Source organism: Sinocyclocheilus anshuiensis, unplaced genomic scaffold (genome assembly GCF_001515605.1).
Source record: "Sinocyclocheilus anshuiensis isolate Anshui unplaced genomic scaffold, SAMN03320099.WGS_v1.1 scaffold7, whole genome shotgun sequence".
NCBI classification, from domain to species: Eukaryota; Metazoa; Chordata; class Actinopteri; order Cypriniformes; family Cyprinidae; genus Sinocyclocheilus; species Sinocyclocheilus anshuiensis.
Genome location: NW_015549582.1, coordinates 430404 through 442997, shown reverse-complemented (window position 1 = coordinate 442997; position 12594 = coordinate 430404). Strand labels below are relative to the sequence as shown.

At 34.9% G+C, this 12594-nt stretch overlaps 1 long non-coding RNA gene across 1 annotated transcript in view; it reads left to right on the top strand.

Annotated features, from left to right (window-relative positions):
• The window catches only part of LOC107657803 (uncharacterized), a 17033-nt gene extending 4672 nt beyond the window's left edge, over window positions 1-12361 (top strand). The window contains exons 2-3 of the long non-coding RNA XR_001630720.1: window positions 917-919; window positions 12349-12361. This is a non-coding gene — a long non-coding RNA (uncharacterized LOC107657803). The remainder of the gene's footprint in view (window positions 1-916; window positions 920-12348) is intronic.
• Window positions 12362-12594: the final 233 nt, after the last annotated feature.

The following is a 12594-nucleotide window of genomic DNA, read 5'->3' as shown; positions in this document are numbered from 1 at the left end:
CGAAGCGTCCTCCGACGCAGCGTCTCGTTCCCTCGAGGAACCATGGTTACATACGTAACCTGAGACATTTTTTTTCATTTTGATTAAACATTACGAGTTCAGTTTTTGATGATGAATGCAGCACATGCATGGATGACTTTCCATTAGGGATGTAACGATTAACCGCGAGCCGGTGAAGCAATCAAAACCAACAAAAGAGCAATAATTTACAATTGCTATATTAGTATATTATTATAGTGTTATATTTCAATTTCACAAAGAAACGTGCAGCATTTTGTCCAAGCAATAATAAAAGGACACATTTAATTTATAATTGGTCTTAAATCTCATTTTGTAAAAAAAATCATGAATCGAATCATCAAAGCAAAATCGTAAATCGAATCGAATTGCGAGTTGAGTGAATTGTTACAGCCCTACTTTCCATCATTACATATAAGAGTGAAGAAGGTATATGTTTCACTTGAATGAACTGGGTGTTCAAATGCTACAAATAAGAGAGAGGATAATTTAAGATTCACTATTACTAATTCACTGTAATGAACTGCTCTTTCTTTGCTATATGTGAGAAGGGAGAGTTGTTGGTGAGCATGTTTACTGAACTACTGTCACACTACTGAGAAATGTAAAGTTACTTGTGTCATTACTTATAGTTAGTTATTCACGGACACTGGTTTCAATATTTATGATTCAATATTTTCTGGATTAGGTGTGGCTCAATCCAGGAATGCTGACTAGACAGCCAATCAAAAACCAATGTGCTGCAAAATTATTCTGAAATAGAAATATATTTGGGCTAGATTGAAATCAATTATGGATATCCCAGAAATGGTGGTGAGAGCAATCTTCAGACAAGCTTGTGAATATATCAGAGATTGAATGTAAATGTTGAATTGTTGTATATGGCGGCAGTTTACAGGTTGTTTACAAAGACAATCATCCAATATGGATCTTAATCTTCACTTTTTTTTCCAATTTCAGAGTCTGATGAATTTGAATAAATTACATAATTTATATTCAAATGAATTGCATTGGTTCAATTTGAATTAATAAAATAAATTAGATCATTGGCCCATTTAAAAATCAGACTTATGGAGAGATTTGCATTGCGTTCTAATTATATTTATAAAGGGCTCTTTGCTCTTGTGAAGCATTGCTGACAGACATGGTTGAGTCTCTGACCTATCAGGAAATATGGTGAGATTATTTTTGTGATATTGTTGTAATTTATGACCTTTGCAGTACCGCAATATCAGAGGAAAGGATGAAATAAAGAGCTTAATTTACGATCGAACAAATCAAGAATAAAGTCTAAAAACAATTTGAACTTTAATAACCAATGCACTGGCATCTTTCTTTATCTCCCTGTTTATTGATGTTTCAACTTTCACTGCAGACATTGATATGGGCATCATTAAAGGGAAAGTTCACCCAAAAATAAAAATTCTGTCATTATTTACTCCCATACACCTCATTTCAAACCTATATGCTATTATTTTAGGATTTGAAGGAACGTTCCATTAAACCATACACCATGACAGTGCAGTAGATGTAAATTTCTTCCATTTTTCTTTCAGAAAACAAGTCATTTGGATCATTTTTATGGTGCTTTTTGTGTCATTTTGGAGCTCGACCACCCCAGTCCTTATTTGCTTTCATTATATTAATAAAAGTGTCCAGGTTAAATTAATCTTTTGCATTCCAAGTCAAACAGGTTTGGAACAACATGATGGTGAATAAATTATGGCAGGTTTTTAATTTTGCATGAACTATCCCTTTATTGACTGGCAAATACAGCGAAAGTGTATATATTTCAGACATGTTTTCTATCAGTCTGTGCTGAATGACTTTTTCACTATCGTAAAGATTGATTCTTGTTTTGGGCCATGCCTTTGGGCCTTATTAAATCAAAATGTAAACTCACTCTCCTCTAACAAACGGCAGAGAAAATGCCACTGGCCGGCTCCCTGCGGGGTTGCACTCAGATTACTCTGACAAGTTAACTACCGAATGAGCTTCCACTTCTCTTCTTTTATTTAGTTAGGTGATGGAATACTCTACATCTCTCCAATATTGCGGAGGTGAAGAGACCACCCCCCCCGCCTTTAATGTGTTTACATTGCAGGCACTATAATGGGTATTGTATGATTATATTGTAATGCATGTTGACAGTGTCTGGGCTAGACTGTGTACCCAGTAGATTATATGCAGTGAACATGTCTTGAGATGTATCAACTCTTGACCGTATGGTACGGTGTTACCTTTCGCATATGTAAGCACTCACCTTGAGTGATGTCCATACGTTGCTGCTTTTGCTGGGTTGAGGACGCTGTCAAAAAGGCCAGGGCAGCAGGGCCATCTGGACTCCATATGGATAAGGGCTGATATCTAACTATTATCATTACTCAACACTTTGGCCTGTTCAAAAGTTTAGCAGGATGGCACCTATCTGTCAAGACACCTCTCTGAGAGAAGTAAAATTTTGAAGCACATTTTATCATTTTGAATGTTTTTATATATTGCTTTTGTCGGTACATTATTTAAGTTACAATTAAGACCATTTTTGCAAAATAAATAATAACATTTCAAAATGCATGTCACGGCTTTCTATCTTCATTTTTAGGCAGATTATGTACAGTTGTATGCATATGTAATCTATCGTTCAAACGTTTGGGGTCAGTAATAGTATTATAATGTTTTCGGAACATTTTAAAACTCTTATGCTCACCAAGGCTGCATTTATTTAATCAAAAATACAGTAAAACCGTAACATATATTGCAATATAAAATAACTGTTTATTATTTTAATCTATTTTAAAAATGTAATTTATTCCTGTGATGCAAAGCTGACTTTTCAGCAGCCATTACTCCAGTCTTCAGTGTCACATGATTCTTCAGAAAACATTCAAACATGCTGATTTAGTGATATACGTTTTTTGCGTGTGTTATTATCAGTGTTGCAAACAGTTGGCTGCTTAATATTTTGTGGAAATCGTTTTCCAGGATTTATTAAATAGAAATATTTTGTAACATTACAATTTTTATTTACAATCACTTTTGATAAATTTAATGTATCCTCACATTAAAAATAAATAAATAAATAATAATAAAAAAAAAAATCTTACTGACCACAAATGCATATAAACTTGCATAGCATAAGTTGTGACTATATCAGTTAAAAGTATTAATCGACTAATCACCATATTTATATTTTATATTATTACTTTTATTACCAGACCGACACGTTTTATTTTCCTAAACAAATGAACTGTACACTTTATTGTAAATATATTTAATCACCACATTAAAATAGTATTAGCTCTTTAGTGCCTGACTGGATGCTGAGAATGATTATTGTACTTGCTGTGTGCAGAACACCTGCTATAAAACTTGCCGTGAGCTTTTTTTCTTTTTTTTTCTAGTTCCACAGACCGTACTCTCCCTGAAAATGTGCAAATGAAATCCTTTGGCACATTGAATTGATATAGAGCATGTGCGCACTACTTAAGGTGTTTAAAATTCACACTCAGAGGCAGGGATAAATGTGTACCTTCATTAAATCTCGGGCATGGATTTAACACGGTCTGCTACACCGGAGACTTGAAATCACTTAGCACCCTGATTAAACATGAAAACAAAATGGTTGCGGTGACTTTGATAAGGTGTATTTGCGAGGAGCGCCACTATTTTTTTTTCTTAAGCAAGTGCAAGACAGGTGTTGTAACGGCTATATTTAGCTTGTGCTAAACTACCTAAACCTGTTAATCTGTTAAAACGACTTATTTGTCAGCACGTGTATTTCTATGTAAAAGAGTTGAAAGGGCAACTCAACAAGGCAGATGCATGTGCGAAAATAGCCTGTGTACGAAAAACAGGTCTCAGTTGTTTTGCTAATTGTAGCTAATAGCACCTTTGCTGTTTTGTTCATCACCTTCTTTGTTTACATTTGAGTTGAAAAGTTCACCGCACGGCTTCTGCATAGATGTAGTTCTGGAGAACCGTGGGTCTCAACAGTGTCATTACAAGCCCACTCCTCCATCTCAGAACGGCCATCAGAGCCACTGTACGGAATGTGCAGCATTTGGCCACAGATCCATCACACTCTTGTGCGTTAATTAGAAAGCAGAGCTGCCATGCTTCAAAGCATACCTAACCAGCATATGCTGTTTTTTTTTCAACAGGGTTGACTTTATTGGTTGTGTGTTTTAGATGTTTAGAACACCATAATGATGTATGCACATGAAAATAATGTTAGGCTGCAGCAACATGCCTAAGTGTACAATAATGACTCCAGGTGACATTTTACAAGCACTTATATGAGAAGGCTGTTACATACATGACAAGAATAATATGCAGTAAAATCCTACTGAATATGCAACATGACCATTGATATATGCTGTATACTGTGTATGTAAGTGTACACACACACACACAAATGTATATATTAATGTTCGAAAACACTCTGTTTGCTTTTTTGCGAACAATGAACAATAAAGCAGATTGCAGCGGCAGCATTATAAAGACGTCTTCTGAGATCTTGCCAGTTTTTCCCATCAGCATTTTGTTTACTGATAATATTATGAATGCTCTAAATATTCAACATATTGTGTCTGAGACTATTGATTAAAGTTTCTGAGAAGCAACTTTTATAGATTGTTTTGAGTCTTACACATCTTAAACTGCTCGCTGCGCAGACGACGAGCATCAATAATTGAATTAGAGTTTCCTATTCTCTAAATAATGCGATTTACGCTCATTGTCGTTTTATGCTACCAACATTTGTTTGGAAAATTTCTGCAACTGCAACATCCTCAGCTATTAAACTAACTAATGTGATTTGATGATTCCATCAGTCTTGAGTGCTGTTTGGATCACAAACACTCGGGGAGGGGTTCACTTTAGACTCCTCAACTCCTGGACTGCACAGTGAGACAGAGTGCTTTCATTAATTTCATTTATTTCTGTAAAAGAGGATTATAGTGTGACCTTTCTGTGAAGCTGGACCAGCATCATCATTCACACTCATTATACGAGAATTCGATGGGATTGAACCCAACACCTGCCTCCTAAGGGGGCAATTAGACAGTGAATGAATTCTTGGCAACGTTGTAAACTTGCGCTACACGGCTGTGGCACAAAAAGTGCAGGGGAAGCAACAACAACAGTTTCCCTGGGCACCGCTGATATGCGCTGGCATAACTAGTAGGTTTAATGATATTTAGTGCAAATGTTTCTATTTTGCATTTTGCATCTAACTTAATGCAGTTTTTCTTACAAATTATAGTATAATAATTAAAGTGCAAAGCTGAATAGAAAAATTAATTTGATATCTCTTTTACTTAAAGGGGATAGTTCACCCAAAAATGAAAATTCTGTCATTAATTACTCACCCCCATGTCGTTCCAAACCCGCAAGACCTTCGTTCATCTTCGGAACACAAATTAAGATATTTTTGATAAAATCTCAGCTCTCAGACCCTGCATAGACAGCAACGCAACTGTAAGGTTCCCAGGTCCAGAAACGTAGCAAGGACATCGGTAAAACACTCCATGTGACATCAGTGGCTCAACTTCAGTTTTGCAAAGCTACGAGAATACTTTTTGAGAGCAAAGAAAACTAAAATAAGATTTTTTTTCAACAATTCTTCTCCCCCGAGTTATGTCTTCCGCCATTTTAGAGAGTATCACAATGCATACGCATGCTTTCCCCTAAGCGTAAACAACGCATATTACGTTCATGCGCGCGCTTTCTTCTCCGAACGTAAACAACGCTGATTACGTCGATTAAGTTTAATTAACAGGAAAACGTACGATTTTAATGTGAAAACATCACCTAACGAGTCAGCGTTTTTATATCTGAAGTATCCCTGTTCTTTCTTACAATTCTTCTCCCCAGAGTTATGTCTTCCGCCATTTTAGAGAGTATCACAATGCATACGCATGCTTTCCCCTAAGCGTAAACAACGCATATTACGTTCATGCGCGCGCTTTCTTCTCCGAACGTAAACAACGCTGATTACGTCGATTAAGCTCTTGGGTGCTCTCCAAAATGGTGGAAGACGTAACTCGGGGGAGAAGAACTGTGAAAATAAGTAATTAATGACAGAATTTTCATTTTGGGGTGAACTAACCCTTTAAATGACAGCTATCTTTGTTTATTTCCAGCCATAAATTAAGATTTTGAATCCCAGATTTTATATCTTTATATTATGTTAATTTTCTAATTCCCTTATTTCCACAAAAAACTAATTCGAACAGCAACTGTAATGTGCTGTACAAGTGATGTAATGTTATGAATGTGTCAGTAATTGAATACCAGAAGTCCTGTTTTATGTGTCTGTCTAACAAGATGTTGTGACAACAAGATGACATATTCAAACATCAGAATGCAGTTGAATGTGATTGTGGTCCTATGGCACACATGGGCCAATAAAGGAATAGTTCACCTAAAACTGAAAATTTACTCAATCTCAGGCCATCCAAAATGTGGATGAGTTTGTTTCTTCATCAGAACAAATTTAGAGAAATTTAGCATTACATCATTTGCTAACCAGTGGATCATCTACAGAGTCCAAACAGCTAATAAAAGCTAAAAGTTCATTAATTAACATCTTGTGAAATGGAAAGCTGTGTTTGTGAGAAACAAAACCATTCAAACCGTTGCTTCCAACGAACATACAAGTCATCTATCCATAATATTGCTTTCTCCACTGAAAAAAAAAAAAAAGTAATCTTGTCTAAATCAAGAGAGAAATAGGCACAGATCAAGCACTGTTTACAAGCGAGAACAGTCTAAAACAATTCTAAACAAACATGTTGGTGGATTTTGATGTGAGAGGACAACAGGGGATGGACTTTTCCCTAGCTGGAGGAAGCATCATTATGGATTAGGGACTTGTATTTTGGTCAGAAGTGACAGTTTAAAGTTAAAACACCCTAATGACAGATTTATTTCTTACAAACATGAAGCTTTTTGCTTCATAAGATGCTAATTGATGGACTGTAGTCATGTGGATTACTCATTGTGATGTTTTTATCAGCTGTTCGGACTCTCATTCTGTAGGCACCCATTCACTGCAGAGGATCCATTGGTGAGCAAGTGCTAAATTTCTCCAAATCTGTTCTGATGAAGAAACAAACCTATCTACATCTAGGATGGCCAGATGCTGAGTTTCAGCTAATTTTCATTATTGGATGAACTTTCATCAGTTTATCATTATTATTATTTTTAATATCACTGGACATTTCAGACAATTTATTATGCATTCCAAGAATACATGCTAACTTTTAATGAATGAAAAAAATAATACAATTACAGATGTACCACATATTTAAACCCTTGTACTGCTTAGTAGTTTGTTTTTATGCAGCTAAGTCTAAAATTAATTGCTTGTTTTACAGTAAACAAATTCTGAGAGACAAAACAACACTACTATGGTTCACTAACACACACTCTCGACTGTAGCATCCTGACACCTCATCCCAACTTGAGTGTATTTAAAAAATTTATGAGGGCATTTACAACTGGCTCTGTTATATAAAGACCATGCAGATGGGTTTGAAAATGCTATTTGGCATAAATTAAAGTTGAATGTTTGTCCTAGATCACTTTTCTCATTCACAGCCATTATTTACCAGCTACAACACTTCTTTGAGCGTAATTATTTTGAATTGAAGCAGGGACATGGCTAGCTTTAGCCGTGGTACTGCAATGTTCATATCTATTTAATGATGAAGCAGGTATGGGGCAATATGCATGGGCAGCTAAAAGTGCAGGCGTCTTGTTTCAGGTAATACATTTTTTGTTGTTATTATCATGAGATGTGTCTTTTGCAGATTTAACTACATTATCACTCCCTCGAAAGTACTGCTGATATGTTAAATCAGAGAAAAGAAACCCCACAATTACATTAAAGGAGGGACCTGAGGCATATTTAGGAACGAGAATATCGTAGAGGTTTCAGGTTGATCTCTTTCGACTTGAGTTGGTAAGTAACCCCTTAGCAATCACCTACATAGCATAGCAACAGTCAAAATGGACTAAAAACTCACTGTAAAAAAGATGGTTCTTTAAAGGTTCTTTACACGTAGTTACAGTTCTATTAGAACCATATCATTCTCAGTGTTGGGGGTCACGCATTACAAGTAACGCGAGTTACGTAATCAGATTCCTTTTTTTCAAGTAACTAGTAAAGTAATGCATTTCTTTTTTTTTTTCAAATAAGTAACGCAAGTTACTTTTTTTGATTTCAATTGACATTGACATATTGACATATTGACAGCTCTCCTTTTTGTTTTTCAGATCTGTAACTGTCAAAGCCATTTATCCATCCATCCGTCCGTTCGTCCATCCATAAATGAAAGATGTAATTACTGTTTTGAAAACAGATATGATGACCAGGTTGTATATACAAGATGTTGAATTGGACAGTCACGACTCACACATTGTATTTATTGAAAGTGGAGGAGAAACCAGTTTGTGACTTGTGTGAGAATTGTTTTGAGTGTAAAGCATATTTTAATAGAATGTCCCATTTTAAATGATATTAGACAACGTTTTACTCAGAAAATATACTAAAAGACATTTTTAAAAAGGTCTCTCCCTGAAGAATCTTAGAAATGTTATCACTGCTTAAATTGAAAGATTCTATGTGATTTTTTTATCAGTACTATTGTTGTTATGTGGATTCTATTTAGCACCAAAAAGGGTTCAGCTATTGTTCCAGCCAAATAACCCTAAATTGGTACTGTTTAGAACCTGTGCTTCTCTGTGGCATGCACAAACTTGGACACGATTCATATTTTCTTCAAAAATATGTAAAATGTTGTGTACAGTATATGTATTTTTAAATATTTGATATTTAAAAAAATTCTGGAAATTAAATTAAAAGATTCAAAATAGCTTGAAAAAGCAAACCATGAAAACACATCATACGACCCCTTTAACATCAAAGGATGGCTCTTTATGCAACCTTATAAAAAGGATTCTATTTAGCACCAAAAAGGGTTCAGCTATTGTTCAAGCCAAATAACCCTAAATTGGTACTGTTTAGAACCTGTGCTTCTCTTTGGCATGCACAAACTTGGACACGATTCATATTTTCTTCAAAAATATGTAAAATGTTGTGTACAGTATATGTATTTTTAAATATTTGATATTTAAAAAAATTCTGGAAATTAAATTAAAAGATTCAAAATAGCTTTTTTTTTACTTAAAGTGGCATGTTGAAGTTTAAAAATGAAAGAACTGTCTTTTCACATGTAATGTCAACCACAGTAGTTTATATAGAATAACCATTAAATTTAATTTGTACTCCAGAATGTCTGTAAAGTCAATCACGAAGGGTCTGCGTTATTAAAAAATGTCCTAAACATTTTGATTAGTTCTCAAGGTGTTTTTCAATAGCTGAAGTATTGCACATACCTAAAAGTGTACTTGACACAATGATGAAAAACAAATCCAGGGTGTTTTAAGTGGGTTTTAAAACATAATTGGGAAACTGTAGTCCTGGGGTTTCTGTTTCATCACAGACAGATCAATAATTCCTTGGAGAGAACCCAGCAAATTATCCCCCAGATCAAGCAGCAAAGTTCTCCCTGATGATAGGGGAGGTACAAGGCAAAAAAGCCCACACAAATGGCAGGGGCATAATGAAAAGTAGCACACAAGGCACCCGCATCACCATTTCCTGGTATCGTGCTGTGCTTTGGCAGATTTGAGGAGCAGGAAACTGGCATACAGTGTGTCTAGACCGGATGAAATTCTTCATTAATTCAGACTGTTGTTTTTCTGCTTCCTAATTTAGAAGCTCAGCAATTAAAATGATGCAGACTCCAAAACAGCTCAGTTTGAAAGCTTTCAGACCGTAATGTTTTGGAACATTTTCTAAACTCTTGGCCACACTGCTTGAAATTTGAATATGGTGTGTTTTTATGACGCATTCAATTGATTACGCCATCAATCAAAGGAAGAGCGAGATCCCAATTTCATCGGTCATCCGACGTGACGTCGAGAGTGACCGACTGAAAGGGAACAGAGCAGCAGGGAAACTATACAGAGCAGCAGGAATATGGCTTCTGAAGACTTGGTACATAGTGCACAAGTTCCATGGACCATTTTAAGACACTAAGTAGTACATAAAAAAAGTGTCTAAAATATTCACCTTCTTTATTCCACGAAAGAAAGAAATTCATACAGGTTTGGAAAGACAAGAGGGTGTATAAATAAATGAAAGAGAAGGCTCACACCTTGTTTGTGTTCAGCAGAAAAGCAGCTCATTAGGAATCAGCTTGCCTTTGATATGAATAAGGACTCGCAGCTGATTCACTCACAGTGTCTACGGTGCATCTGAATATCCCCCGCTATGGCTGAGTGTCACAGTGAGTTTATTTCTTTGTTTCAGCATTGACTTCTGCATCAGCATCGCAGTGTGACTCTTTTGGGTTCATTCTTTATTATCAACAAATGCTGTGTCTATAATTGACAAGGCTTCTAATGCAGAAAGAGGGAAATGTTTTCTTTGATGCATGATGCTGTGATGATTCCATCATCTCTTCTGATTCATTACTTTAACTCTCCTCTGCAACAATACAATTGAATTACACAGTCAATAATGCTAGTCTTTTGTGTGGGACACACAACATATGAGAGACCTATGACCGTCCATTAATTTTCATTTAAGAGAACGATTGGCCCTCAATTTGTAACGACTCTTGGGTGTTTGACATATCTATAGCAGCTGGCAAATCTTCCTCTGTTGCTGAATACAACACATTGGAAGTAAAACTAGAGATGTTGTTGTTGTTTTTGAAAGATTCATAACTTTTATTCAGCAAGGATACATTAAATTGATGAAAAGTGACAGTAAAGACATTTATATTGTTGCAGAAATTCTATTTTGAGTAAATGCTGTTCTTTTGAACTTTCTATTCATCAAAGAATTCTGAGAAGAAAAAAAAGTTTCCACAAAAATATAAATCAGCAAAACTGATTTCAACATTTATAAGATGTTTCTTGAGCACCAAATCAGCATATAAGATTACATTTAGATTTGCCGTCACATTAATAAATGACATTTTAAGATATATTAAATATTTATATAATATTTAATATATCTTAAAATGTAATTTATTCATGTGACGGCAAATCTAAATGTACAGCAGCCATTACACACAATAAGTGCATTGCACCAAATGATTAATTTAAATGTAAGTACATAGTAGTTAAGGCCACTTAATATAAAGTGGGACCAAATATCTTACTGACCCCAAACTTTTGATCGGTATTGACATTTAAATTAATAATATTCCTTGCTTTAAAGCAAAACTTTTAATTAGGCGGCATTTTGAAGTGAAATGGAAGTAAAAAGATCCTGCCAGTTGAAAAAAAAAACTTTATTGCTCTAAGGAGGTGAGTGATAGCAGAACATAAAGCTGTGTCCAGCTGGAACAGATGGAAGCTTGGTGACTGTAAAACCCAAAATGTCCACAGAAGCTTTTCATTGGTGACTTATAAAAACACTCTGCCAAAACAATTGCGATGTTAGCTAAATAATATGCTAATGAGACAAGGCTGTCGAGCCACAAATCAAGTTTAAAATGTAAGTTGTTTTGGAGAGATAGTGGTTGCTTGTTCAAAGACAGCATGTCTGAAATTGACCTGGAAGAGGGACCAGCAAGATAATGGTGTGCTGTCTGTGTTCATCTTTGCCAGATCATCATTTCCAGAGTAGTGTGGAGCCAAAAGCTGTAGAAGTTTCCAACTTTTTTCATATATATGTACACTAACATTTTAAACTTTGGGGTCGCTAAGATGTTTTTGAAAGAAGTGTCTCATTCTCATCAAGGCTCAATTTTAAATATGTACTGTATATATTATGATAAAATAATTTATTCCTGTGATGGCAAAGCTGAATTTTGCAGCCATTACTCCAGTCTTCAGTGTGGCATGATCCTTCAGAAATCATTCTAACATGCTGATTGCTGCTCAAAAAAAAACAAAACTTTTTATTATCAATGTTGAAAACAGTTGTTTAATATTTTTGTGGAAACTGTGATACTTTTTTTGTACGATTCTTTGATAAACTGAGCAAAAGAACAACATTTATTTGAAATAGATATCATTTATAACACTATAAATGTCATTATTGACACTTTTATTGATTATTAATTTGATGCATCCTTGCTGAATAAAAGTAATTTCTGGAAGTAAGTTTCTTCAAAACATCAACGATCACCATTCATTTTGTGGTGGAAATTACACTTTAAACAGTTTTGGAATAAAATAGCAGAATAATTTGTCTTGCTAATACAAATTTCATAGCTAGCATTTTATAAATATAAATAAAAAGAGTGAAACAATTAAATCTATGCATGCATTTGAAGCATTAGCAAAAAGATAATAAAAATAGCAATTCTATTTCCATACAATGTGTCCTTTTGTGAATAACAAAATGTAATTTCATCTTCAGTCTTGAAATTTGTTTGTTTTATTAAAAATAAATCCCTGGGACCTAACTGTGCCTGTAGTTGACAAAAAGTTTGGGTTACACTTTCTACGAAGCCCATATTTATAATACATTATAAGGGTATTCTTAAG